General features: G+C 41.6%; 1 long non-coding RNA gene across 3 annotated transcripts in view; it reads right to left on the bottom strand.

The window, feature by feature from the left end:
- The window catches only part of LOC120398654, a 119,955-nt gene that overhangs the window by 2,229 nt on the left and 91,445 nt on the right, over positions 1-26,281 (bottom strand). For 2 of the 3 annotated variants that reach the window (XR_005594606.1, XR_005594607.1), the window contains 2 exons: positions 19,595-19,724; positions 4,910-5,057 (listed from right to left, as the gene is read on the bottom strand). This is a non-coding gene — a long non-coding RNA (uncharacterized LOC120398654). The remainder of the gene's footprint in view (positions 1-4,909; positions 5,058-19,594; positions 19,725-26,281) is intronic. The other variant, XR_005594608.1, reaches the window with a different exon arrangement.

Below are 26,281 nucleotides of genomic sequence, written 5' to 3'. Positions count from 1 at the left end.
GAACTTTGGTAGCAATGTACATTAGGCCCGCACATGTGCTGTCTCTCCTTGTGCTGCACCATGAGGTTAGCCACCCTCAGTTCCTTCTCAACTGCCCTGGCTAGAGACGGAGTGTACTCGAGACTTTGGCAAACAAGTAAGGTGCCCGAAACCACTATGGCTTATTGTTAAAGGCAATAAAGAGGGGAGTTTTGGGATGCCACAGAAAGGGCAGCTGACCCCGTATCCTTCCTGATAAGAATTGTGTTGAAGTTGCTGATACATGCATTTTAAAAGAGCAGGAATGTCTATTGGGGTCTCAAGGCTGCAAACTTTGGAAAAACCCACACCTGGTTAATCAATAACCAGAAGGAGCCTTTTGCTTGCCCATTGGAACTGCTTGCTTAACAAGTTTTCTTTAAGGGACATGTCATTCTATTACTAATGTATAAATAAAGGGAAAAAGCTTGAGATAGTTGGACTCGTTTGGGGACATTTTTGTACTCTCCCTCTGGTGGCGGTCCTCACTGGCAGACGGAAGATTTGGCCACCGGAAGCCTGCCACTGTGTCACTCGAAAGCCACACTCAGCTTTGGTAATTCTCAAGGGTTGGGGGTGTTTTACTAATCTTGTTGCAGACATGTGTAAGTGCTTGAAACTAAGTAAAGTTTAGCTTTAAGTGAAAGCACTCTTGTGTTGTCCTGTTTGTGCCAACCATCTATCGGTTGGATGGCCGTGTCTCCCCTGATTTATTTCCTGACACCTAGTCACACAGAGTAAAAGTTATGAAGAGCTTTGGTCTGAAAGAACCCCAGGTAACAGGAGCTATTCACAGTCAATTAGTACCATTACTTTAAGCTGCATTTCTATAGTTAGTTAGCCGCCTAATTTGTAGTCGTAGTTCTAGTTGTAGTTTCTTCTTCTTTTCTTATTTCACCCTTTAAAAATAAAAGAAGATTTTAGTTTCTTTCTCACTCTTTTCCTTGTTTAGGACCCCTCCCCCAACGGGGTATGCCCAGCTCACCAGGCTTCAAGAAGTGCCTCTCTTGCAAAGATGCAATCCTCATCTCAGACAAACAAGCACTTCAAGGCATTCACTGCCTCAGGGAAGACCACATTCCACAAAAGTGTGGTCTTTGCCAGCAATTCAGGCCCTGGTCTCCTAAGGATAGGGAGCTCAAGAGAAGATTGTCTTTATGGAGGCCGCTCTCCAACCCTCTTTGGACCGGTGCCACGCATCACCTGGCAGACATGAGTCTTCACGACAGCCCTCAAAATCTAAAGGTGGTTGATAAAATAAACAAGCCAAGGATCCCTCTCACAAATCATTGAAAAAGGGAGTGGAAAGTCCCCATAGTGAGCCCTGATATAGCCATAGAGGTTCACTGGCATGCTCAGTATCCTTGGTATCATTGGCACCAAGACCTTCTCAGTCTGGTACCCACGGCTCATGGCAATTCTCAGCAGCAGGTACCCTATGGACCTGAAAAGCCGATGGACCTGATGGGCATGAGCACTGAGTCAATGGCATCAAGGGACAAAGACAGTAGCAATCCCTCCTTTAAGAAGAAACTGGTACACAATCCCACATATGTACTACCCTTTAGGCATCACCCGGCAGCATAGTGACCAGTGTGGACAAGGTCCCTGTCCTCCCCAGAACCACTACTGACACTGGGATGATCATTAATGTCAGAATCGCACCACTCTAGAGACCTCTGCATGCCAGATTCACCAGAATCCCCACCTCTAAGTACCAGGACCTCTGCACTGAGCCTCAGGCATGAGAAATATCCTCACTGCCATGCCATGCCCCTCTGCTCTCGAATGAGCATTCAGACAGTGAGCCAAAGGAGTTAGTGTCACAGTACTCCTCCCAAGCTCCACATGGTGCTTATTACCAAGACAGCCCAAGGATACAGCCACAGATGGCCCCACCACTATCATCTTGGTATGGCCACCCATGGGTGCCACCACCAGGCTCTATGCCACCACTACCCCAGTGGTCATATTGGGACCCTTGGGCAGTGCACCATCAGCAAGCCTCTTGGGCTTTGAGCCTCACCTAGGAGCCTTGGAGGCAAATCCCCTCAGCTGCAGCATCCAAGGCTTCAGAACCACTTCAAGAAATGGAGAACAGGAAGCTGGTACCAAGGAGGAAGTGACACCAAGGACTATATCCTCTTCCTCTCCGAATGAAGTTGTCATTCCTCCTCCACCATCTTTGGCAGATGACTTCCATCTCTTCCAGGAGCTGGCAAGACGGTGCCAGATACCCTCCAGTATCAGATGGGTAGCCATGTTAGTCTGGATCTGTAAAAGCAGCAAAGAATCCTGTGGCACCTTATAGACTAACAGACGTATTGGAACATGAGCTTTCGTGGGTGAATACCCACTTCGTCGGATGCATGTAGTAGAAATTTCCAGAAGCAGGTATATATATGCAAGCAAGAATCAGGCTGGAGATAACGAGGTTAGTTCAATCAGGGAGGATGAGGCCCTCTTCTAGCAGTTGAGGTGTGAACACCAAGGGAGGAGAAACTGCTTTTGTAGTTGGCTAGCCATTCACAGTCTTTGTTTAATCCTGAGCTGATGGTGTCAAATTTGCAGATGAACTGAAGCTCAGCAGTTTTTCTTTGAAGTCTGGTCCTGAAGTTTTTTTGCTGCAGGATGGCCACCTTAAGATCTGCTATTGTGTGTCCAGGGAGATTGAACTGTTTTCCTACAGGTTTTTGTATATTGCCATTCCTAATATCTGATTTGTGTCCATTTATCCTTTTACGTAGGAACTGTCCAGTTTGGCCGATGTACATAGCAGAGGGGCGTTGCTGGAATATGATGACGTATATTATATTGGTGGATGTGCAGGTTAATGAACCGGTGATGGTGTGGCTGATCTGCTTAGGTCCTGTGATGGTGTCGCTGGTGTAGATATGTGGGCAGAGTTGGCATCGAGGTTTGTTGCATGGATTGGTTCCTGAGTTAGAGTTACTATGGTGCGGTGTGTAGTTACTGGTGAGAATATGCTTCAGGTTGGCGGGTTGTCTGTGGGCGAGAACTGGCCTGCCACCTAAGGTCTGTGAAAGTGAGGGATCATTGTCCAGGATGGGTTGTAGATCCCTGATGATGCATTGGAGGGGTTTTAGCTGGGGACTATATGTGATTGCCAGTGGAGTTCTGTTGGTTTCTTTCCTGGGCTTGTCTTGCAGTAGGAGGCTTCTGGGTACACATCTGGCTCTATTGATCTCTTTCCTTATTTCCTCGTGTGGGTATCATAGTTTTGAGAATGCTTGGTGAAGATTTAGATGTTGGTCTCTGTCTGAGGGGTTGGAGCAGATGTGGTTGTACCTCAGTGCTTGGCTGTAGACAATGGATCGTGTGGTGTATCCGGGATGAAAGCTGGAGGCATGAAGGTAGTCATAGTGGTTCTTGCTTGCATATATATACCTGCCTCTGGAAATTTCCACTACATGCATCCGATGAAGTGGGTATTCACCCATGAAAGCTCATGCTCCAATATGTCTGTTAGTCTATAAGGTGCCACAGGATTCTTTGCTGCTTTTACAGATACCCTTCAGATACCATCAATTCCTTGACATCCTCCACTCTTTGTCCTCATCCAAGATTACCCTCCCGATTAATGAGGCCATTTTAACCTGCAAAGATAGTGTGGCAAACCTGAACCTCAGTGCACCAACCTACAAATGGGAGGACAACAAATACTATGTCTCTGCCAAGGAATATGAATTCCTATTTTCTCACACAGCATCCAACTCCATTGTAATGGATGCCATCAACTCCTGCAGCTGACAACACCAGTGAAGGGCTACTCCCTATGATAGGAATTAGAAGCATCTTGACCTTTTTGGTAGAAAAGCATACTCTTCAGCCACTCTACAATTCTGCATCACCAATTATCAGGCCCTCATGGAAAAATATGATTATATAAATTACTCAAAACTTAATGACTTTATTGAAAAAATGCCAGAAGCACATTGTGACTCATGTAAGGGCCATTATCCAGGAGGGTCAATTAGTGGCAAAGACATCACTTCAGTCTGCCCTCAACACAGTCAACACAGCAGCTAAGTCCAGCTCTATGGCTATTGTGATGCAGTGGGCATTCGTAGGGCTTCCTAAAAGAGGTACAGTCCACAGTTGAGGACCTTCCATTTGAGGGCATGAAGCTCTTCATCAAGAAGACTGATGCCTTCCTTCGCACCTTGAAGGACTCTGGGGCTAGCCTCCAGTCACTGATGATTTAGTCCCCAATCCCACCATAGACCACATGTGCCTCAGTTTCAAGCTTCAGCGCCACTATGAGCAACAAAGAAAGGAAAATTTCTTAAACGCAAACCATCTGGCCCTCAATCTTTGTTCTAGCCCTCTACATCTAAGCACCACTTTTGATGGGCATGTCAAGGCACCATTAGACCACTCCCCCCGATTGGCAGAGCTGACCATCATTCCTCACCCATTTGGCCACTGCTTTGTGGCATTCTGCAGTGTCTGGGAATACATAACATTGGACCAATGGGTCTTAGAGATCATTTGAACTGCATATTCCACCCATTTTACCTCCCTATCTCTTCCAAAAAACCTTTCCCCATCCCTCTTCAGGGCCCCTTCTCACGAAAGTTTACTATGACTGGATATAGATCACCTCCTTCAGTTAGGAGTCATAGAACTAGTACCTCAATGAGTCAAAGGGTTCTACTCTCATTATTTCCTAATACCCAAAAGGAAGGAGATTTGAGTCCAACACTAGACCTCAAAGCTCTCAACAAGCGGCGACCCCTGTTTGAGAATCCTTGCTCTACTCCTTTCCTCCATTTTCCCTACAGTCAAAAATCCTGCTGAAAATAAAAAGGGATGAGATCATGTCATTTTTATTGCTCCTACTTGACCAAGACAGACCTGGTACCCTTACCTGGAACAGCTCGTGACATGCCCACTGATCCCTCTCCTGGCCATCCCGCACCTTCTCTCACAGAATGGAGGACGTACCCTACATCCGAACTTGGGGATTCTCTGCCTCAAGGTATGGTTTCTGTTTGGTGCCAACACCTAACAAGCTCCTGTTCAAGGGAGGTACAAGAGGTACTATTACACAGTAGGAAGTCCTCAACAGGATGTACTCACCTGCAGAAATGGTCCAGGTTTCAGATTTGGTGCATGTCCCAATGAATCACTCCAACATCCGTGATTTTTCTGCATACCCTAGACTATGCTTTGACAATAAAATGGCCAGGACTATCTCTAAGCTCTCTTAGGGTTCACCTAGCAGCTATAACAGTTTTCTACCAACCTGCAGAAGGGTACTTAGTCCTGTCACACCCAACTACTAAAAGATTCCTCAGGGGTATAATAAACCTTTTCCTGCAACCTTAACTTCCTACCCCAATGTGAGACCTAAACATAGTACTGAAAAGACTGATTGTTTGCTGATGTACCTATCACTGAAAACAATCTTCCTGATAGCAATTACCTTGGCCAGGAGAATAGGAAAGATAGCAGCTCTGTTGGCACATCCCCCTACATGGTATTTTTTCCAGATAAAGTTATGCTCAGGCTGCATCCAAAATTCATCCCTAAGGTAACATCTCCATTTCATATGAATCAGTTGATTCACCTTCCAATCTTCTACCCCAAGCCTCACCAAGACAACAGGGAAGGCTATATTACATACCCTAGATGTCAGGAGAACCCTGGCCTTTTATGTGGCCTAGACAAGGAGGGAGGGATAGCTCAGTGGTTTGAGCAGTGGCCTGTTAAACCCAGCATTGTGAATTCAACCCCTGAAGGGGCCATTTGGGGATTTAGTTGGGGATCAGTCCTGCATTGAGCAGCAGGTTAGACTAGATGACCTCCTGAGGTCCCTTCCAACCCTCACAATCTAAGGGCTTCAGGAAGTCCCCTAGACTTTTCCTTTCCATTGTGGAAAGATCCAAGGGCTCAGCAATATCAACCCAAAGGCTCTCCAAGTGGGCCTCGAATTGCACCAGACAGTGTTACCAAGTTCACAACATGACCCCTCCAGAATCTATTTGTATATACTCCACAAGATTGATCTCTTCTTCCATCACCTTCTTCAAGAATATCCCAATCTCAGAGAGTTGTAGAGGGGTGACATGGGCGTCAGTCCACAATTTTCCAGAATACTATGTTATCATTGGGGACTCCACCTCCAATGCCATCTTCAGCTCCATGGTGCTGTCATCTATAACTGACCCAACTCCGAAGTCCCAGCCCTCTAGAAGGGATACTCAGGAGTCACCTACAAGGGAGCAGCCATAAAGACGCCCCTTGTAGAAGAAGAAGAAGTTATTCACCCTGTGCAGTAATGGTGGTTCTTTGAGATGTGTGTCTTTTGAGATGTGTGTATAGGTGTTCCACAACCCACCCTCCTCTCCTCTACTTTGGAGTTCTTGTCTATGACTTTGCAAAAGAGAAGGAACTGAGAGGAGTTAGCCTTCATGCACTGGCTAGCCTTGTGGTGCAGCATGAGGAGAAACAGCGCATGTGCAGGCCTAACAGGCACTGCTACTGAAGTTCTCCAATCAGCAGTGCAGGGATTCAAGCACACCCAGAGGGACACACATCTCGAAGAACCATTGTTATTGCATAAGGTGAGTAACTTCTTCTTCACCATATGTGTTCATTTGAAAAATGCGTGAAATGTACTTCATTTAGACACTGTATATAATTGGCACCAAAACCACTTTGATAAATAATTTGTTAGAAATTCATTATTTTAACATTGCATCGTATGAGTGAACTTAGGTCTTCACCCTGCAACATGATGCATGTGCATAGACCTCTGTGCCATGTGGAACCCCACGGAAGTCAACTAAGGTTCTCCCAGGGGCATCATATTGCAGAATCAGGGCCTTTGATCATTTCAGCTACAAATAAAATATGAAGGCAGTTTATAAACGGAATGTGTTGTTTCCACAAAACCACACAGTCTTTCACTGAAACACCATAAAACAACCACAAACAGATGTTTAAAATCAGCACACATTGGAGATACATTGTGTTCTCAATTCCCTTGTTAGTTAATGGATTTGTATCCAATTAAAGATAAACTGCCAACATAAAAGCCAAAGAGCAGCACAGCCTTTCAATTTTCAATAAACTTTTTTAAAATACTTTAATAAACATCTCCTAAGATCATTTCTTTCTTTAAATAAATTAGGGAGGAAATTTCTAGTGCAGTGGCTTAGCTGTTTCTGTCTGAAATGGCATAGCCTCTATCAGTTACCTTATTACTGCATTAAAACCTAAAAGGCCAAATCGAGTCTGCTTTATAAGTATTTTTGGACTTGAGTACTAAGATCCCTGCTTACTGCAGGTAACTGAATCAATAGACAGATGCCTACAATGATTATTAAGGTGTCTAAAGAAGGACTTATGTCCAAAACCTTCCAACTTGGCAGCTTACTATTAGAAATGTGAAATAAATCCACACTTAAATCCATAGTAACCCAAGCAAAAATGGCTTGATTTTCACAGCTGGCAAGTACCCACCAATGCCCCTAAAATGAGTGGGAGTTACATGTGCTGAGTCCCTGTGAAAATCAGGCTATTTTATTCTTTTATAGATACCTAACTATGGATTGATGATCCTACCCTTTTTGGCTCCCCCATTTGAAGATTGGATCCCTGGTATGTAAGTGCTGAAATGGCTGTTATTGCAATAAGACCACTCACAGGGAAAAGGCGAACTCAATTTGACCCACACAGTCATATTTGAAATTTGATGGAGTCACTCCTAATTACCACTGATGTGAGAGGATTCATAGCAATGGATAGTATGTGCACGATATAATACTGACTGAGTCACTTTTGACAGCTTCTTTAAACTCTGATGAAATGAAGTTCTGAAAACACTCCCTTTATGTGATCAAACTGTTTTTGCAACTGCGCTTCCAACAAACGCTGAGCACATTTGATTTTTAGGTAGAACACGGATAAATCAATATTGATTTGTTCCAATGTTTTTCCTTCCTTTAACTGCTTTGTGATGTGGTTTGCATACCAGTCAGTAAACATCATTTTCAATTAACCGTTGAACACTTCTTTGGTTGTTAGACTTAGTGATGGCAGGAGTTCAGTATAAGTTGCAGGCCTACAAGTTGGTATCACTATCCCTCTTGTATGCACCACTGTAGTAGCAGAACACTTCATGTTGCACAGCAGTTACAGGTTATGCTAGTAGGAAAGGGAATGGAAAAGCTAGCTGTCATTTTTGCTCAGCACATGATCTGCAGAGAGACTGGAACAGATAATCTCTAGAGAGCATTCATGCTTAAGTAGCTGTCCGGCATTTGTTTTCCAGTTAGGTAACTTCAACCTGTTTAGACAAAGACTCTTCTATGGTCCCAAGGATGCAGGGCATAAAATTCACTCTTGTCATCAGTCCTGATTAGCAGTTGGGATGCATAAGTTCTTGCATTGCTGCATTGACAATTTGTTTTAGAAAATTAGATTTCATGGCTTCTCTTCTCTCTAGCTCTCAAGATGAGCCAGGCAGACATGTTCTTTGTCTCTAACTCCCCTGGTAGGTGCAGAGCTTCCCTTTTTGCGGGCTACCAGTGCAGTAGTTTGTTGCACCTGACTGTGCAGCTTTTTATGCTGCAGCAGGTGAAATGTTGGTGATTATAGTCTCCTGCTTCAGGTAAAAAATGTATTGTCCTCAAGCTTCTTGAGCTTTTCAAGGGCAAGATAGCAGCTCACAGCAGGCGGGTATTCCGTGGACGCTTCTGAGCCAGTATCATCTTGGTGTGCATCAAATGTGATCCCCCTCCTATATGACAGCACCAAGTGCATGTTACACTATGCTGACACCAGCAGCTGCAGGGAACTGCACTGTCAGGCAATGGGCTTCCCCGTCTCTTCATGGCAGCCAGGTGACTACATTGCAGTGCATGCTCTTTGTTTGTCAGGTACAGCCTTCCCCTTCCTACAGTATCTGCCCACATCATCATACAGTCAGCTACAGAGATATAAGAAGACTCAATGCTGAACAAAATTCTCCTCTGGCAGCACCTAGAGTATAGCATATGAAACCTGAGGAGTGTGAATCAGGGCAAACTATGCCACAGTATACGGTGTGTGCACATTTTCTGTTTTAATGTGTATAAGGGCAAATCCAAGCTTGCATGTGGAAAATGGCATAGTGGCTCAACAAGGCACATCTATAATGCTGCAAATCCAGCACTGATGTTAGCCCGGATTCTTGCTGCAAACAGCCTGAAGAAACTGCCTCCCTGCCCCACCCTACCCCTGGTCAAAATATATCCCTCTAGCAGAAGGAATGAATTATATGGGGACTGCAGGTCAGAGCCATAACAACAATGGGGCAGATGCATGGATAGACCACATTTCTTTGTCTGCAGACCATTGCTCACCTTTGGACCAGGCTAGACAATAAGGGTGGGATCCACAAAGGGACTTAGGCATTGCAATGGTGAGTCTAACACAGCCTAACTTGTAGGTACCTAGAAAATCACAGGAACAATGTGATCCACAAAGGTGAGTTAGGTGCCCAGGCTCCTATACAATGAATGGGGAGAGAGGAGGTGCCTCAGAATATGATCCACGTAAGGTGTGAAGCTGCCTAAGTTAGCCAGTGGGAAATGCCAACCGGAGGGGTGTGTTGTAATCCCCTCTGAATGAGATAGGCACCTAAGTCCAGGCTGCAGGAAGGCACCCGTCTCTACATAGCAGTTCTTGAATGAGAACAAGCTGCCTGAGGCACCTAAGGCATTTCAGTGGGAATGAGGTAGGCACTTGTCTGGCTCCACACAAAAAGGCAAAAGAAGACATGGTGCCCACCTTACAACTTTAAGCCCAGTGGTTAAAGTATTCACCTGAGATGCTCAATTCCCCTTCTCTGCCAGAAGGAGAGAAAGGATTTGAACAGGGTCTCCCATCTCTCAGGAGAGTGCTCTGATGATTGAGCTATGGGATTTTTTTTGTGTGGCTCCTTCAGTCTCTCCCGTGGAAGCTGTTCCCCTGTGGATAAATAATGAAAGCGTGACTGGAGCACGGGGACAGGACCCTGCAAGAGTCTCCTTTACATTTAAGGGCCAGATTTTCAAGTGCTTGCTACCCACAATTATGGCCTGAATTAAAAAAGAACTCAGCTCTCATCTAGATATTTAAATGTGTGGCCAAATTCTCAAAAGTGCTGAGCATCCAGCTTTTAAGAATCCAGCCACTTAGGTAGGTACCTGAACTGGAGCTGCTGGGAGCTAAACTCTTTCAAAAATTTGGCCCCAAGATTTTTTTCTAAGAATGTCTTCAGTATAAGCCAAAAACAAAAGTGATCAATTTAAAGAAAAATAGAGGCAAAAGAGTACCTGTTCTAAATAGTAGTTTTCAAGTAGCCTGTTTAAATGATACCAGTAGTACTATGTCCCAGTATTATCGTCAGTGTTTGAAAATAGCAAATTTCAGCATTGAAACACTATGAATAACATAAACAAGTTTTTTTTCCTGATTATATATTAGCCACACAATATGTTCTGGCCCGATTTTTTATTTCCTGAAATTGTTATGGAAGCAGGGGTAACCTCTATGTTGGACACTATTCTTAAATGTATTTTTTTTTCAAATCAAGAACCAAACTTATTTTTAACATTCTTATTCCAAGGGAAGCAAGATACCTCCTCAAATTTCAAAATCCTGACGGTATTAGTGATGTTTAGATAGTTTCAAAGGATCTGACATTCTAAACCAATTCAATTATTCTACTTCTTTTGGGTTATGCATTAAGTGTTGCAGTGTAAGTGTTATTGGAAGAAAAGCTCTTACAATTTAATAAGATTTAATTCAGTGATTCATATCCACTGCTGTTTTGTGCTGATGATGAACAGAGGAACTTATCTTGGCTGAACTGCATGTCCTGAAAGGAAATTATTTGATCCTACCGAGCTTTTCAGTGTAAAGAAAAAAAAAAAGTCATTTTAATGGCACCAGTTAAAATTTTTATGACGGGATACTGATATTTTCAAGTTTGTATGCTCAAAGAAGTTGAATATCTGATGACTATTTCTGTCTCATTTTGTAAGATTGCCCTAATAAGTCATATAATTCTAAAGTGAAAAGGGCACCTACGCTGAGATGTTGAAACAAGAATGTCTCTCTTAGCTGTCAATTAGACCAAAAGTATATTGAATAGTGTCCTAGAGATTCATTCAGTGCAAATCTCACACTCCCATATCTTTCCCACAGAAGACAGGTTTGATTCTAAATAAATCTGTGCTTAGATTAACCCCCATAAAAGATAAGAACTGGAAATCTCTCCATACTGTGTATGTATAACTTATCAAAACAGAAAACCAATGAAAAATCAGGAAACAGAAAGCAGAAACAAGGAAGCAGATGGAAACATCTGTATAACTCTGCACTGGTTTGTCAATAAGGGAAAAGTCTTAAAAATAATACACTCTCTGAATCCAGAGCCTATGCTGCAAAGACTGTGAAAGAAATGAAATAAAAAGCAATCCTTTAACAAAGCTATGTAAAGCTCTCTGGAGGCTTTGAAAGTTGTAAGCACTTCTGTGTGCTATTTTTCACTCTCTTTTCTGCTCTATGCACTATAAAGTCGAACTCCGTGGTGGCAATCAGGGGCGGCGCTAGACATTTCGCCGCCCCAAGCATGGCAGCATGCCACGGGGGGCGCTATGCTGGCCGCCGGGAGGGCGGCAGGCGGCTCCGGTGGACCTCCCGCAGGCATGGGAGCTGCGGGACCAGCGGACCCTCCGGGAGGTCCACCGGAGCCATCTGCCGCCCTCCCGGCGACCGGCAGAGCGCCCCCCGCGGCATGCTGCCCCAAGCACGCGCTTGGTGTGCTGGGGCCTGCAGCCGCCCCTGGTGGCAATGAATTGAATTTGTGCCATGCCTTTTAGTCAGAGCTGTAAGAACATTGGTTAATACTCTGCTACAGCACTGACATTAAATTTTACACTATAATTAGTTTTATTTTTTTCCCCAGCATATGGGGCCATAGTCTAGATTTGACTTCAACTAAACTTCCAAGCACAATTCTAAAGGCAGAATATGAGCCTTAGCTTGAAAGGGGGAGAGCCTTGTGTGGTTAGCTGAAAAGCTTTTTTGTGATAGTTTCATATGAAAAATACCATACAAATATAGGGCAAAAAAATCAGATCTAAACTATGGGCCTCATCCTCAGATGATGTAAATTGACACCACACCATTGGCTTTGGTGAGGCTAAGCCAATTTATACCAGCTGAGGATCTGACTTACCAGTGTTCTCTTATCCATACCCTGGGGGCTAGTTCCTGAGCTGGTGTAACTTGTAACACCTCCATTGTAGTGAGTGCAGTAATGACAAATTAGACCAGCCAGCTGATGATCTGGTCCTGGATTTTTGTTGTATACTTCAGGATGGAACTTTGTATGCAGCATCTTCTGATAATCGCTGTTGCAGACAACGGATCCACAGGGCACATTCAGGAACAGAATTGTATTTATAAGTTGTATCAAATAGCATTATATCATTCACGTCTAATTTTCCAGGGTTATAGATAGGGTTTGTTGATTTTTCTACTATCTAGGGAACAACTTAATATTTGTACTATTTATTTATTTAAAAGATTCACAGGCACATTTCCTCATATATTATTAAAGATTAACATAAGGTTTGCTAATAGCTATTTAAATGCTTTAGTGAAATATAGCTGTAATTTGTAATTCAGTCCAGCTAGGGAAATGATGAGGTCTTCTTTCACGAATGTTAAGGTCCTGATTCTGATCTCAATTAAATCAGGTTTATCAGGAATAACTCCATTAAAAATGCAAATGAGATCAGAATCAGTCCCTAATAGTTCCTAAATATGCAAATATTATAGCTTATAACAGCTTTGCAAAATTATGCTTGCTTACACATCAAAGGAAAATAATTTTTGACGTGATTAAGACGTCTAGTTCTTTTTCATTATTTTCATTGTAAATTGTGGCTTAGTGGATTTTCTATGTGAATTGGCACATTTTAAATGATAACTTTGTAATGTACAATATCGAGGTGTGTATTTTGAATAGAGTCAAGAACTTGTATACATTAATCAGCCCAGCAGTTGCTATCACAAATGATCAAAACATAGGGGAGGGAACTGTGATTTTTAAAAAAAATCCTGGCTTTTTGATGAAATTCAAAATTTTGAAATTTGAAATTTCATTGATTACTCAATGGGTGCTTGGCCAAAAAATTGGCAAACAGCCTATGAAGGCGAGTATCAGAGGGGGTGGGACTCTACATCTCTATAACAGATAAGAGATGATACATAGGGTGGGGTTAGGCCATGAAGGTCTCCTAGCATGTCCATTTGCATGTCAATACCAACAATGGTTCCAGTTCACAGTAGCACTGTGCCAGTTTCTGGGTGAAATCAGGCTGAAAGTTTCAGGTGTTTTTGTGTGGTTTGTTCTGGGTTTTTCTATAGTTTGTCTAGCAAGTGGGAATGGTGCATGCAGCTCCCCTCATGCTAAGCCACTGTACCCCTTGCCTCTTGCTGCTTAGATCACAGGAGGAGCAAATCTGCCATGAAAAATAAACACAGGGTAGGAAGTGTTAGGTGGAGGCAAAAAATTAAAGTGTGGAGTGTGCCCTAGTTTTCTTTATGTAGCCCCCTTTAAGCCTTCTGCATAAAGGTCAACAGACAACAATAATAAAGGGGGGGAAGTGTCTAGGGAGTGGAGGGAAGATCTGGGGAACAGTTCCACAGCATGTTCCTTGCCCTGTGAAAACTACATATCATAGGCAAAAAAATGACATCGTCAATGTTGCATAAAATGTCATTTTAATGCACCTACATGCTCTGTGATCCACACTGGAGGGGTCCCAGAGTACAACTATGACCCAAGCAGCCAGTGGCCTTGAGGCAATTGAGCTGTCATGCTTCTTCTATACAACTGTTCTGGCAAGCAGGGGTTTAGCTCAAGGATTCCTGTGGTGCCCCCCAGGGCAACCTCTAGCTTTGTTCCCGGCTGCGCCAGGCTCTATATGAAGGATAGGCTGCAATATCTGAAAGACAGCCCATTTTGCATTCCTTTTGGGATGAGTTTTTCTTTCCAAGGCCTGTTTACCAGGATGGGGCCTTAGCTACAGTTTCTTCCTTGTGCAACCATCATGTATTTATTGTGGGTTATGAATAAGGGAACAAATTCTGTTCTTGGTCATTCCAGTGTAAATCCAGAATAACTCCATTTACTTACACTGGTGTAACAGAGAAGAATTTGCCCCGTGCTCAAAACTAGATTCATTTTCTATTTTATTGAATTGAATATAGTTCATATTTATATAGAAGTTTAGGCACATGTTGAAGATAAATTCTAAGGTACTTAATGCTGGGACCTTGCCTTTCTATGTAAATTGTACAACATTTAGCACAATACAGGCTGCTTGTGACTTTGGGCACCACCGGAATATAAATAATAATATAGGGCTTAAGCCAAAGCCCATTGAAATCAATGGAGAAACTCCCGTGGACCTTAAGAGCTTTGAGTCAGGCCTTTAATTTTCATTGGAGATGGTTAATTTTACATTTGCGTGTTTGTTTGCATCTTTGTACAGTACTTCTGGATCTTCTGCACCTTTTCTCCTTCTGTCCCCTGTACTTGGCTGCAAATCATATTGTATCTTGATGTTGATTAATGTTAACAAATAATGCTTAATCTTCTCTGGCCTCCCTTTTCTCCATTGTTTCATTTCATTTTATAGTTTTAGAGACAAAATCAAGTGAAGTAATAGATCCGCGTGATAATCCTTCTATAAATGTCAACATTTAACTAAAAGTAGCTTTCCTGAGTATGGCTGCTCTGAATCATATAATATGGAAGTTGGCTCCAACCCTCCATTTAAATTGCTTGCTGAGGAAGATGTCCATGTTATAAAGTGTGCTTGATTTTCTTTTAATAGTTGCAGTTTGTTTAATATGGCTATTAAATCAGAACATAAATAAAGGTTTAACTTATTGACATAAAATATAGGCATCCTTTAAAAGAAAATTAATATACAAAAATGAAACCAGGTCAGATTCCAGCTCAGCATTTTGAGCTTGATGGGAATATATCTGGCTGTGACACAGTTAGGCTGCAATCAGTCAAAGAGCTGTGTATCATAACTCTTGGGCTCAGTAGATCCAACATAAAAAGATAGAGAAACTGAAAGCAGAATAAATGTCACTCTTGTCCAGCCTTATACAGAACTAAAAGCAAACCCAGTCCTGCTTTGAGCAGGGCGTTGGACTAGATGACCTCCTGAGTTCTCTTCCAACCCTAATCGTCTAAGATTCTATGATTCTCTAAATTGCTTGGAAATTTGGATTTAAGGACCCACATCAGGACTGGTCCCAATGGGTTTGTGGCTCATATAAAACCAAAGCCACAGGAGACTTATTCTTGGTCTTAGCTAGGGTGGGGAGGAGCTATTGGAAGAAAAAGGTACTCCAGCTCTGTCCCATGTTCTCTAACCTTTTACAGTTCCACTCCCAGTCCCACACAGAACAAGATCCCCAGCCTGGTCCACTATTGACTGGGAAGGAGGTCTTCTGGTATTCACCTCCCTTCCCCTTCACTTGAGCAATCTGTGGCCACTCTCCCAACTCTGTGGCACAGAGCTGCTAAGTAAGGCGCTAAACTCCTTCCCATCCATAGTCTTCTGGGACAGCAAAGAGCAGAACATTTCACTCCCTGCTTTAGCCACACAAAAGACCCATCAGTGTTTCCAGCTATTTAAAAGCTTTCACTCTCTGAAAATCAACGGTGTCTGAAGCAGAATGATAACTGGCTCACTTGATGCCTGGGATGGATGAAAACTACTCTGTGGGACAAAGTTGGCTGTTACCTGATAGCCTTACATTCCTCCTCCCTTCAGCTTGAATATCCATTCATGGGGAGCAGCCAATGGCTTCTCCCATAAGTATAGGAGGAGGGGAAGGGAGGTGGAGGCCATTAGGTGCCAAGGCCATCCAAAATTAGAAGACACCAGAAGTGTAGGTGGCTACTGGACCTTGCAGTAAAAGACAACACCACGTATGAATTACTGTGTGATGTCTGGGGAAGGAACCCTATTGGGCAAGGGGATAGGATTGGTGGAACTTATCAAGTGGGAATAGTTCCCATAAACATCTGAAGTTTTGAGTTCAATCCAAATTGAGCTCTGAAACCTCCTATCACTAGAATTTGAGAGTAATCCAAAACTATACCTTAGGCAGTTTTGATCTTGTAACTGGAAAGGCAAAATATTTTGTCAAAACCAAAATATTGCTGCCTGAGTCCACCTCTACTTTGTATAATGCTTTTCTAACAACTTTTGCAACCATTAACTCATTAATCCTCACTTCACCTCATACAGAGGTAAGGTTTTTGGAAAGGATAATTAATTTATCGAAGGCCCTGGAGGGAGTCCATGTCAGAGCCGGCATTAGAACTGAAGCATTTCTAAGCTTGTGTTCTGTGTAAAAAACATTAGCTAGTACAGCTCTCATTGTGTAAAAAAAAATTATTACAAAGCTCAATGAAGAAAACTGTACGTACATATACACAAACAGTTACAGCATGTTCCAAGAGTTCACACTGTAGTGCTATGGCACTATTCTGATTTACACCAGTTGCGGATGTGGTCCCTAGAATAAATCTGCAATTTTGGAAAGTGCCATTATTGCCATCAAGGAGCCAAATTTTCAAAAGTGGCCAGTGGCACACCAGCACTAGAAGCCCATGTGCAAAAGTTACATTTGCACATGTGAAGGGAACACTTCTCAAGATTTGGCCAGGTAATTTTCCTTAGCTCTTTCCATTTTTAACACTCATAAATGTCTACAACTCCTAATACTGACCATATGTGAACTCTTCATAGATACTATTAGGAATTGAAAGTGACATCATTGGAAAGGGATCTCCCAAAGCTGGGTGACTGGGCAACAAAATGGCAGATGAAATTAAGTGTTGATAAAGGTGAAGTAATGCACATTGGAAAACATGATGGGGTCTAAATTAGCTGTTACCACTCAAAAAAGAGCTATTGGAGTCATTGTGGATAGTTCTCTGAAAACATCCTCTCAATGTGCAGCAGCAGTCATAAAAGCAAACAGAATGTTGGGAATCATTAGGAAAGGGATAATAATAAGACAGAAAATATCATATTTCCTCTATATAAATCCATGGCACACCCATATCTTGAATACTGCATGAAGATTTGTTTGCCCCATCTCAAAAAAAGTTATATTGGAATTGGAAAAGGTACAGAAAAGGGCAACATATGAGGAGAGATTAATAAGATCGGGACTTTCCAGCTTGGAAAAGAGACGACTAAGGGGGGATATGATTGAGGTCTATAAAATCATGACTGGGGCGGAGAAAGTAAATAAGGATGTGTTATTTACTCCGTCTCATTACACAAGAACTAGGGGTCACCAAATGAAATTAATAGGCAGCAGGTTTGAAACAAACAAAAGGAAATATTTCGTCACACAAAGCACAGTCAATCTCTTGAACACTTTGCCAGAGGATGTTGTGAAGGCCAACACTATAATTGGGTTCAGAAAAGAACTAGATAAGTTCACGGAGGATAGGTGCGTCAATGGCTATTTGCCAGGATGGGCAGGGATGGTGTCCCTAGCCTCTGTTTGTCAGAAGCTGGGAATGTGAGAAAGGAAATGGATCCCTTGATGATTACCTGTTCTGTTCATTCCCTCTGAAGCACCTGGCATTGGCCACTGTCAGAAGACAGGATACTGGGCTAGATGGACCTTTCATTTTACCCATTATGGGCCATTCTTATGTTCTTATCTTCTTATGCAGTAAGACATTAGATTTAATTTACTATCTCAATGTCAGTGTAGCTGGGCATTCTTCACAAATATACACACTCCTTAGAAACGGTATTTTTATTATTTCTTTGTACAATTTAAAACAGTTCTTTTAAAGCCACACTTTCATAGTTATTTCATTTAATGGTTAACAAAAAGTGGCAGCAGGGAGGTGAAAGTATTTACACTTACTACTGTGGTTACAAAATAGCAGGCTACTTGGGGACCTAGGGAAATTATTCACACTTCCCTGTTTATTGGATCACACTCTGCCACGGCAGACAACATCAGAAAGTACCTTTATCTCACCATTAATGCTGTGCTAAGTTTCCTGTGTCAATGTGCCCTTGAAGCATGAAGACTCAGCATTTCAATACAGCTTTCAAAGCAGGAAGCCTTGGTATAATGTTGACACAGCCCAAAATCAGAGGGGCTGGTGTACATAGTGAGATCTTACTACTGGAAGGGGAGTAACTTTCACAGTATATAAATATTCACAGTGTGGCTATTTATATAAATATCTTGGAAATAAGTTGACCATAAAAATGTGCTGCTTTTTTTCATGGCACGTTGTTGGATTAATGGCTTTATTTTCTCTTCCTTCCTTCCTTCTTTTGGTTGGCAATAACATTTCTTCCAACTTCAGCATCTGGCTTCTTGGCAGATTTTCCCCATCAGTTCATTTTGCATTTTCCAGAGGTTGTTCATCTATTTCTAACCAGGCTGATGAGGCACAGTCACACTTTCCATTTCCATTTGAGCTCTTTGGGCCAGATCCGCAACACTCAATGAGGCCCTGAACTGAAGCCCACTGAAAAGCGTACCATTAATTGTGATAGTCTTTGGATCAGGCCCTGAGTGCCTTTGCACTATCCCTGCAAGCAACAGTGAAGGGTACAAGTGTAGTGGAATCCTCAGATGGTGGAAATCCAGTGCAGTTGGCTTCACAATGCTCATTCCACTACCCCCACCACAATGTAAAGGGCATAAAGGGCACTTCTGGGCATGGAGTTGGGTGGGACAGGAGCTCTGTGCAGAAAGAAAGAAAGAAAGAAAGAAAGAAAGAAAGAAAGAAAGAAAGAAAGAAAGAAAGAAAGAAACCTACGCATTTTTTTACAATTGGCCATGAAAATTAGGGAGGGAAAAACTGAATAGATTGTAAGGTTATTTCCTTAACTATCCCATGAAATAATTTAATGGATAATTATATATATTTAAGTAATGCTTATTCTCAAAATTGCCTCTGAAATTACTTTGTCGTATATAGAGTTTTATCTATTTCTTATTGTATTATGTAGTAGCATTCCTGTTTTATGTATAATGACTTCCATTTAATCCAGTCATTGGTAATTTGATTTTCTGTCAAAATCTCTGGAACCGGATGATTGGAATTAAAAATAACTCTTTATTTTGTTTAAATTGTGATTGCTTTAAGCAAGTATTACTGGAGAATTCAATCATTGACTACAAACAGTTGACATTTAATTAATAAGGGAGGCCAAAATTGTGAATGACATAGAAGTTAAAAAGAGAGTCCATGATAAATACCGGTGAAAGATGAGTTATCTAGACATGGTTATTGAGAATATAACACTGTTGTGTACTCTGGACCCTGATGGTCATTTGGATAACAAGATCATCTACTTATTTCAATTTAACTGACAGGAATAGGCTTCATTTAGGTAAAAGGAAGAGCACTCTATTGATATCTTATGGGTGTGCTAACTCAGTAGGAACTTGTCTTGGAAAAACCTAGACAGAAATATATTACTACATTTAAATCTTGTTCTTCTTTATCACAGTCCACAGATGGCCATGAGCACCAGCAGATCTTGCAGGGAAATTTGGTGTCCTGGTATGGGATAGCCAGGGATCTGGGAAAGGATCAGCAGAGAGATGAGGCCCTAGAAAAAGAATGGGGAAAATTGGTATGGGGAGGGCGAAAGAGTGGAAACCTTGGTAGTTTTACTTGGTCGGGTACAGTAAAATGTTAGAGATTTAATCTGATCCTAAACCCATCTTGGACACTCAGGCAACAAATGTGAATCCAGTATTTCCACTGGAGCAAAATCCAAATTTCACTTGCTCATCATAGGGCCTGATTGATTATCTGCGGAAATGTGCTTGTGTTCAACTCACATTGTCATCTATCCTGCACTAGTGTGCATAGAGCTCCCATTGAAGACAATGAGAATTGTGCATAAACATCTCCCAGGATAATCTGTCATTTCTGTTCCTGCTAATTAAGCCTTCCAACCCCCTAATGTGGATGGAGGAAGTTCACACTCTAATGTTTCATCTGCCAGGCTGAAGACTCTCTCTAAGAACAATTTTCAGTTTATGCTATCAACATTATCTTCAAAACTGGATAACATTATGGTGCTACTGAGAGGTACAAGGTGATAGTCATAGAGTTTTGGGCCAGATCATTTAGTTTGACCTCCTGTATGTCAGAGGCCACCAGCACCAACCAGCACCTGCACACTAAACCTAACTAGACCAAAGTATTACAGCCCTCAGAGACTAGACTATGATGTGCCACAGGCAGAGAACTGGAGGGACCATGGTAGGGTGACCAGATGTCCCAATTTTATAAGGATAGTCTCGATTTTTGGGTCTTTTTCTTATATAGGCTCCTATTACCCACCACCCCCGTCCCGATTTTTCACACATGCTGTCTGGTCACCCTAGACTGAGGTGCACCAGACTTGTTACAAATTATTCAACTCTTCTAGCTGGGTAAAGTGGAGAAGAACAAAGGCTAGGTCACCTTCCCCACTCCCTTCTACACTTTCACCCACTTGTGCCATTCTACTCCTTCTTCTCTTCTATTCCTCCTTCCTTGTACGAAAACTATTTAAATAAATAAACCAACAAACAACAAATAAAACTTCTTACTATTACTCACCTGGTTACTGGTGCTAACCTGCCTAATCCTCTGCTGATGAAAACTACAAGTCAGCAGTAGAAAATTGAAAGTAAGCATGAATTTCAGTGGAGGGTCATTTAATTTCTGCGTGATTTCAGTGACTTTGCTATTGTTGCCCTAAGGTTTAATCTGCTTGCTTGCACAGATATATCTTTTCTTATAAATTTGAGTATTTGATGTAATAGATTTATAGATTTATATTAAAAATAAGTTTGGCTGTAATGCAAGAGACCTACAGGCTAAAACCCTGCATGTTAAGCTAAGGCAAAGTTAGCATATCTATATTGGGACCCTTTTCCTAAAAGCAAAGATGACCCAAGTAAATAAAACACCCACACAGATGTCTAGAGACCTTTACCTAACCCAATAGACAATGAAGGATGGCAAAGGGGATTTTTCAAAGTTGTACCCACAGACTTAACAAGTACACCACAAGTGCGTACATACTTGTCATCCATACAAACATACATACTAGCCTATGGGGTAAGTGTACCATATCATTTCTGTGGGGAAAGGATGAAATTTGGGCATAAGAGGAAGGATTTTCGACCAATGCCCTATAAAAAGGTGATTAATCTCACCATTTTGGAGGCAATCTACCCACCTATCTACTCTTCATTGTCTCCATCTTCAACAACATATTGATGCTACCCATCTATGACAGCTATTAACTATTAATAGGCCATACTTTGTTTCTTTTCAAACTTTAAGTTTTAAGGGGACTAGGCTAAGCTTGGTTGCCCTACGCTTTATTTCAGTTTAAGGTTTATTGAGTTACGTTAGAAAGTAAACAGCTTTAACAGCTCTGCATTAGCTTTCTCTGCTAAAGGTGTGAAGCTGGAACTGCCAGAGGTGTGGTTCTGTATCTTCCAACACCAGGTTATTAAAACAGAGTGTGAGTATTAACCAAAGTTTGCAGCACATAATATTGTATTATCATATGTATCTCTTGAATAACAGTAGTACAATTGCAGCTCTGTAATTCTAACTGTTTTACCATTTTCTTACTATTTCATTGATTTTAATAAAGGTCTTTATGACTATATCTGTCTCAGTGTAAGTTTCCTGTCATACCCCAAGTTCCTTTTGTGAAGCCTGATTCAGGACAAACTTTTATTTTCTGATCAAACAAATTGGCGAGCCTACACCCATGCTAATTAATATCAATAATCATAATTATTATTACTATTATGAATTAATTAAAATAATTACATAAAATTAAATCAAGTGGATAAATTAAATCAACATTAATAACACACCCCAAATCAGGCTACACTATGACCTATTGTTAAATTATCTTTACCAGCAACCACCGTTAAAGGGGAATATGTGTGCCAATTCCAGTTAGAACCATGTGAAAACTATATTTTTAGTTCTCAGTGGTTTCAGCATTTTTTTTTTAAATTGTTTCCTTCCAGTTTCTCCTTGCATAGATTTATATCCTTTGAGTTCAGGTTCAAATGAACAACCAACCTCAACACAAAACTTTGTGGCAACCTCTGAGCTTTATCTAGTTTGGGTTGGAAAGCACATAAACTCACAGTTTCTACCCAAACTATAAAAGTAGCCCAGTTTCACTTGGGACTTGGCCAAGCCTCCCAGAAAGATTTGAGAATCTCTGTCTAAACAGGCCTGTTTTGCCTTGATTCTCAAAGCAGGCAAGTTTCATTCCAAGAGTTTTGCAGTCCTCCACTGGCAACTCTTATAATCCAGCAGAAATAATGGCTAAATAAAAAGGACACTTTTTTAGCAGAACTATTTAAATACTGTGTTCTAAGGGCTCTCAAAGGACATGCCACTGAAGAAAGTTAAAATACAGTGTCAAAAAATGCTAACTTCACTCGTCCCCCGTCCCCCCCCCGCCATGATTTTCTTGAAATAATGGCTAATTATAAAGAAGTATTTGTTTTATTCTCTATTTTCTAATATTAAGGGGACCTCTATGAGGGTAGCTATTGTCACAGCTATTTTCCTATGGGCAGTTTGATTCTTTTGGAAAAGAAGTGCTGGGAGTAGAGAGGTCCTGTGCTTACTGGGGAGAGAGCCAACCCGGGACTGACCTCCCTCCTATTAATAACACTGCTGGCTAGCACTCTTGCTCTACTTATCTAGCCTTGTGCAGGGCTGGTGGCAATAGCAAAGGCCGGTGGAATAGAGAGAAAGTTGCATGGTATGCACAGCTGCTTCATGGTGAAATCACATTCAGGAAGGGATGAGGACAGTTGGAAGTGACCTGGCAACATGAGCCTATTTTCCCACTGGGCATTCAGCAGGAGGGACTGCATAGAAGTTAGAAAAGTAGAAGGGGTCTGAGAGAGAAGAGTAAGCAGGAGCTGAGGAGAAACAAGGCTGTTGCATTGGCTTAGGAAGGAGAGAGAAGCAAGAGCTAAGGGAATGAAGTCTGTGTTCCTCCCTATGGATACCTGCACTTGTTCTTGGAGTTCTAAAGTCTGAAGAAGAATTTTCTACCTCACAGACAGTCTACTCCTCCTACATGAATCTTCAATTACCACAAATCGCTGGATTTTTATTAATTTTTTTAATCATTTCCTTGAGAACAGACAATGCTATTGTTCTTCAGAGTAAGAGTCATATTTTCTCTTGTGCTTTGTAGAGCACAGATGTTTCACAAATAACAATAAATAATCAAGAATAATTTGCTGTATGTTTAAGCAAAAGAAACAGCTGGGTTTTGAGACGGACAGCACTTACTCAGACCCATGAATCCATTAAACAATATCTAAGGAAGGCAGAAAAAAATTTAGAAAGTCAAATTATTTTAGTGCAAATCTTCATTTATCCAAGTTTGCTTAAGTGTGAAAGTCCCTCGTTAGTTCCATAATGAGATCTGCAATGGCTTTTAAAATTTGTAAATGTTTCTAATTGTTTGCTTTCCCTAGAGTTTGTGGTAACTGATGCTATATGGCGCTAAAGGATAGCCAAAAGAGCTGATAAATGTATCCTTTAAGTAAAGATTAGATAGTTATTTTAAAACAGGCACTTTGGGGAATTCTGATGCTTGGCTGAATAGCTGCACTAAAAAGGACTGGCAGGTGTTACAATAAATTCTTTTTGTAGTGAGCCTACAAGATATATGAAATATGTCTAAAACTCATTTTGAAAGCTTGTACTTGTTCAGATTCATTTTCTCTGCCTTCAGACCACACATTGTTACTGAAATTACATGAAACGAGGCATCTCCGACAGATTTAGATCCTTTTGAAACTATGAGAGGAGCTGCCTTAGTCTTTGATGACTAATGGGTTTAAATTTAGTCTGTCTAGAAGTGAAATTGTGACTGCATAATGCAGAAGAAATACTAAGATTATGAACAGTTGCAGGATAAGTTTGCAAGTTGCCCTGAGTAGGTGGCAATAATACATGGTTGACAATGACATTATATTAGCTCGTTGTTTTCCCTCCTTTCTCTTGATTTCTCCCCTTTACTTTCTCCTCTCCCTCTGCTGATACTCTATGAGAACCTCATTGTTAACAAGCACTATATGGAGAAGTAAGGCTGGCTGCTTGCCTTGCCCAATAGTAGCAACTAGAGGCCTGTTCCTTCCACCCCTAGTTCCCTCCTTATAGTGTGGCAATTGGCCTATTCTGTCAGCTTTGCCTTCCTTTTCTCTCTCTTCCACTTATTTCTGATGGTCCTGAGCAGCTCCCCTCACAGCTCTGGGTGTCCCATCCCAGCTCTAGATACAGATAGCCCTTGTCTGAATCTGCTCTGCTTAGTGGCCCCTGGACTCTTACCAGGCAGCTTCCTTCAAGACTCTTTATGTCTTGGCCATTTCACTTCTGCAGGCTCTCGGTTCCACCCATTTGCTCAGCTACATCTCAGACAGCACCCTACAATCACTCTCGGCCCTCTGTGACATCTCATACCTCAGACCTTGGTAAATGTCGGTGGGGGGAGGGAGATCGTTTCTACAGTACTTCCAACTGCACTAGATTTCTAGATTTCTCAGGCACTAGAAAAGAGTAACCTGCCCCAGAGGATTAAAAAATAAATAGAGAACTTGTTCAAGGAGTAAACTGCATTTCAGGATAGACTGAACAGGGTACAGGTCTGAATAGGACAATCCCAGCGTGACATGCAGAGGCACTGCATAGTTTGTATCATCTTGTGGGATGCTCCCTATTTGACTGGCTGGCATGGGGAGCAGTGAGCATGGATCCAACTTTTCCTTCATCCCCCATTGGGTTAACATCTGCACTCAGGGGCATAGAAACAAAGCAGTCCCTCTATTGCTGCAAAAGCAGGGACTATAATTGTGAGTGGCCCTTAGGGACAGGCCTCAAATCAGGGAAATCTTGCTGTACATTTCATATCCAGTAAGGGCCAAGCAGAATCTGGGCCTTTACCTGTACAGGAAAATATGAAATGAAGATAGTTCCACCTGTTTGGAGGGAGGGAGGAAATCACATTCCATAGGGACAGAAAGTGTATAACTCAGGGGGAAATTCTGTCCTCACGTATCTACATAGATCCCACTGAAGTCAACAGAAGACATGCATGTGTGTCCAAGAGCAGAAGTTGGCCTTGAAGATTTTGAGATTCTAAATGACATCTAGAGAATTAGAGCGGGACAGTACATTCCCCCTGCACACCTCCCCCACCCTCACAGATAACTAGGTTTTCAAAAAGACCATTTCAGAAAGAAGTTTGCAAGGATGATGTGGCCCAAACCTGAAGTCCTTACTTAGGCCAACCTCCCTTTGAAGTCAATGGGGATACTGACTGAGAAAGGGCTTCAGGAGTTGGATTTCTAAGAACAGGTATAGATTATTTTTTTTCTTGTGCCTGTAGAAAATGAAGGATACTTGCTATCTACTTTATGTCAAGGAAGAAGTGGTATCTGTAGTTAACAAACAGATCAAATGAATGAAGATTTTGTGAGAAAACTGCAGGACAATATCACTTTTAATAGATTTAAAACTGTATTCATAAAGAGTGGTCTCCACTAGCAATTCTGACAAAGCACAAATACCATAGCTGTACTTCTGATTCTGAGACAGAAGCACTTGACTACATTGTGCATCATTTGCTTATTCTAATTGGATCTTATTAAAATAGTGAATGTGTTTTAAAGGATTATTTTTGACTCCTGTAATTGAAACATGTCTTGAGTCATTATGGATTTTCATATTTTTGGAGAAAATTTAATATAGTTAATGATATCATATGAGTGCAGAAGAATCACAAAAGAGAGAGAGATAAATGTCCTTGTTTGTGTTAGTTAATGATTCTCTAAATTGCATTTTTTTGTTTTGCTTTTTTCCCCTCTTGCAGAAAATAGCATCAAAATAATCAGAGTAGTCTCATTATAACGGGAATGTTTAATGTAGTTGCAAATGGCAGAACTGTAAAAGGGAGGGTGGGTTGGAGGTGACTGAATGCTTTAATGGCAAGGCACAAAAACAATCTGGCTTGAGGCAATCTTTTGTTTTACTTATTTATGTGATCAAAATAAGATTTCAAAAATGGAAACATCCAGTGCCTGTTTTGTATTACTGTGACAGGTTTAA

The sequence above is a fragment of the Mauremys reevesii genome, linkage group 2 (genome assembly GCF_016161935.1).
Source record: "Mauremys reevesii isolate NIE-2019 linkage group 2, ASM1616193v1, whole genome shotgun sequence".
NCBI classification, from domain to species: domain Eukaryota; kingdom Metazoa; phylum Chordata; order Testudines; family Geoemydidae; genus Mauremys; species Mauremys reevesii.
Note: the sequence above shows the minus strand (reverse complement) of the source record. Positions and strands in the feature narration are given on the sequence as shown.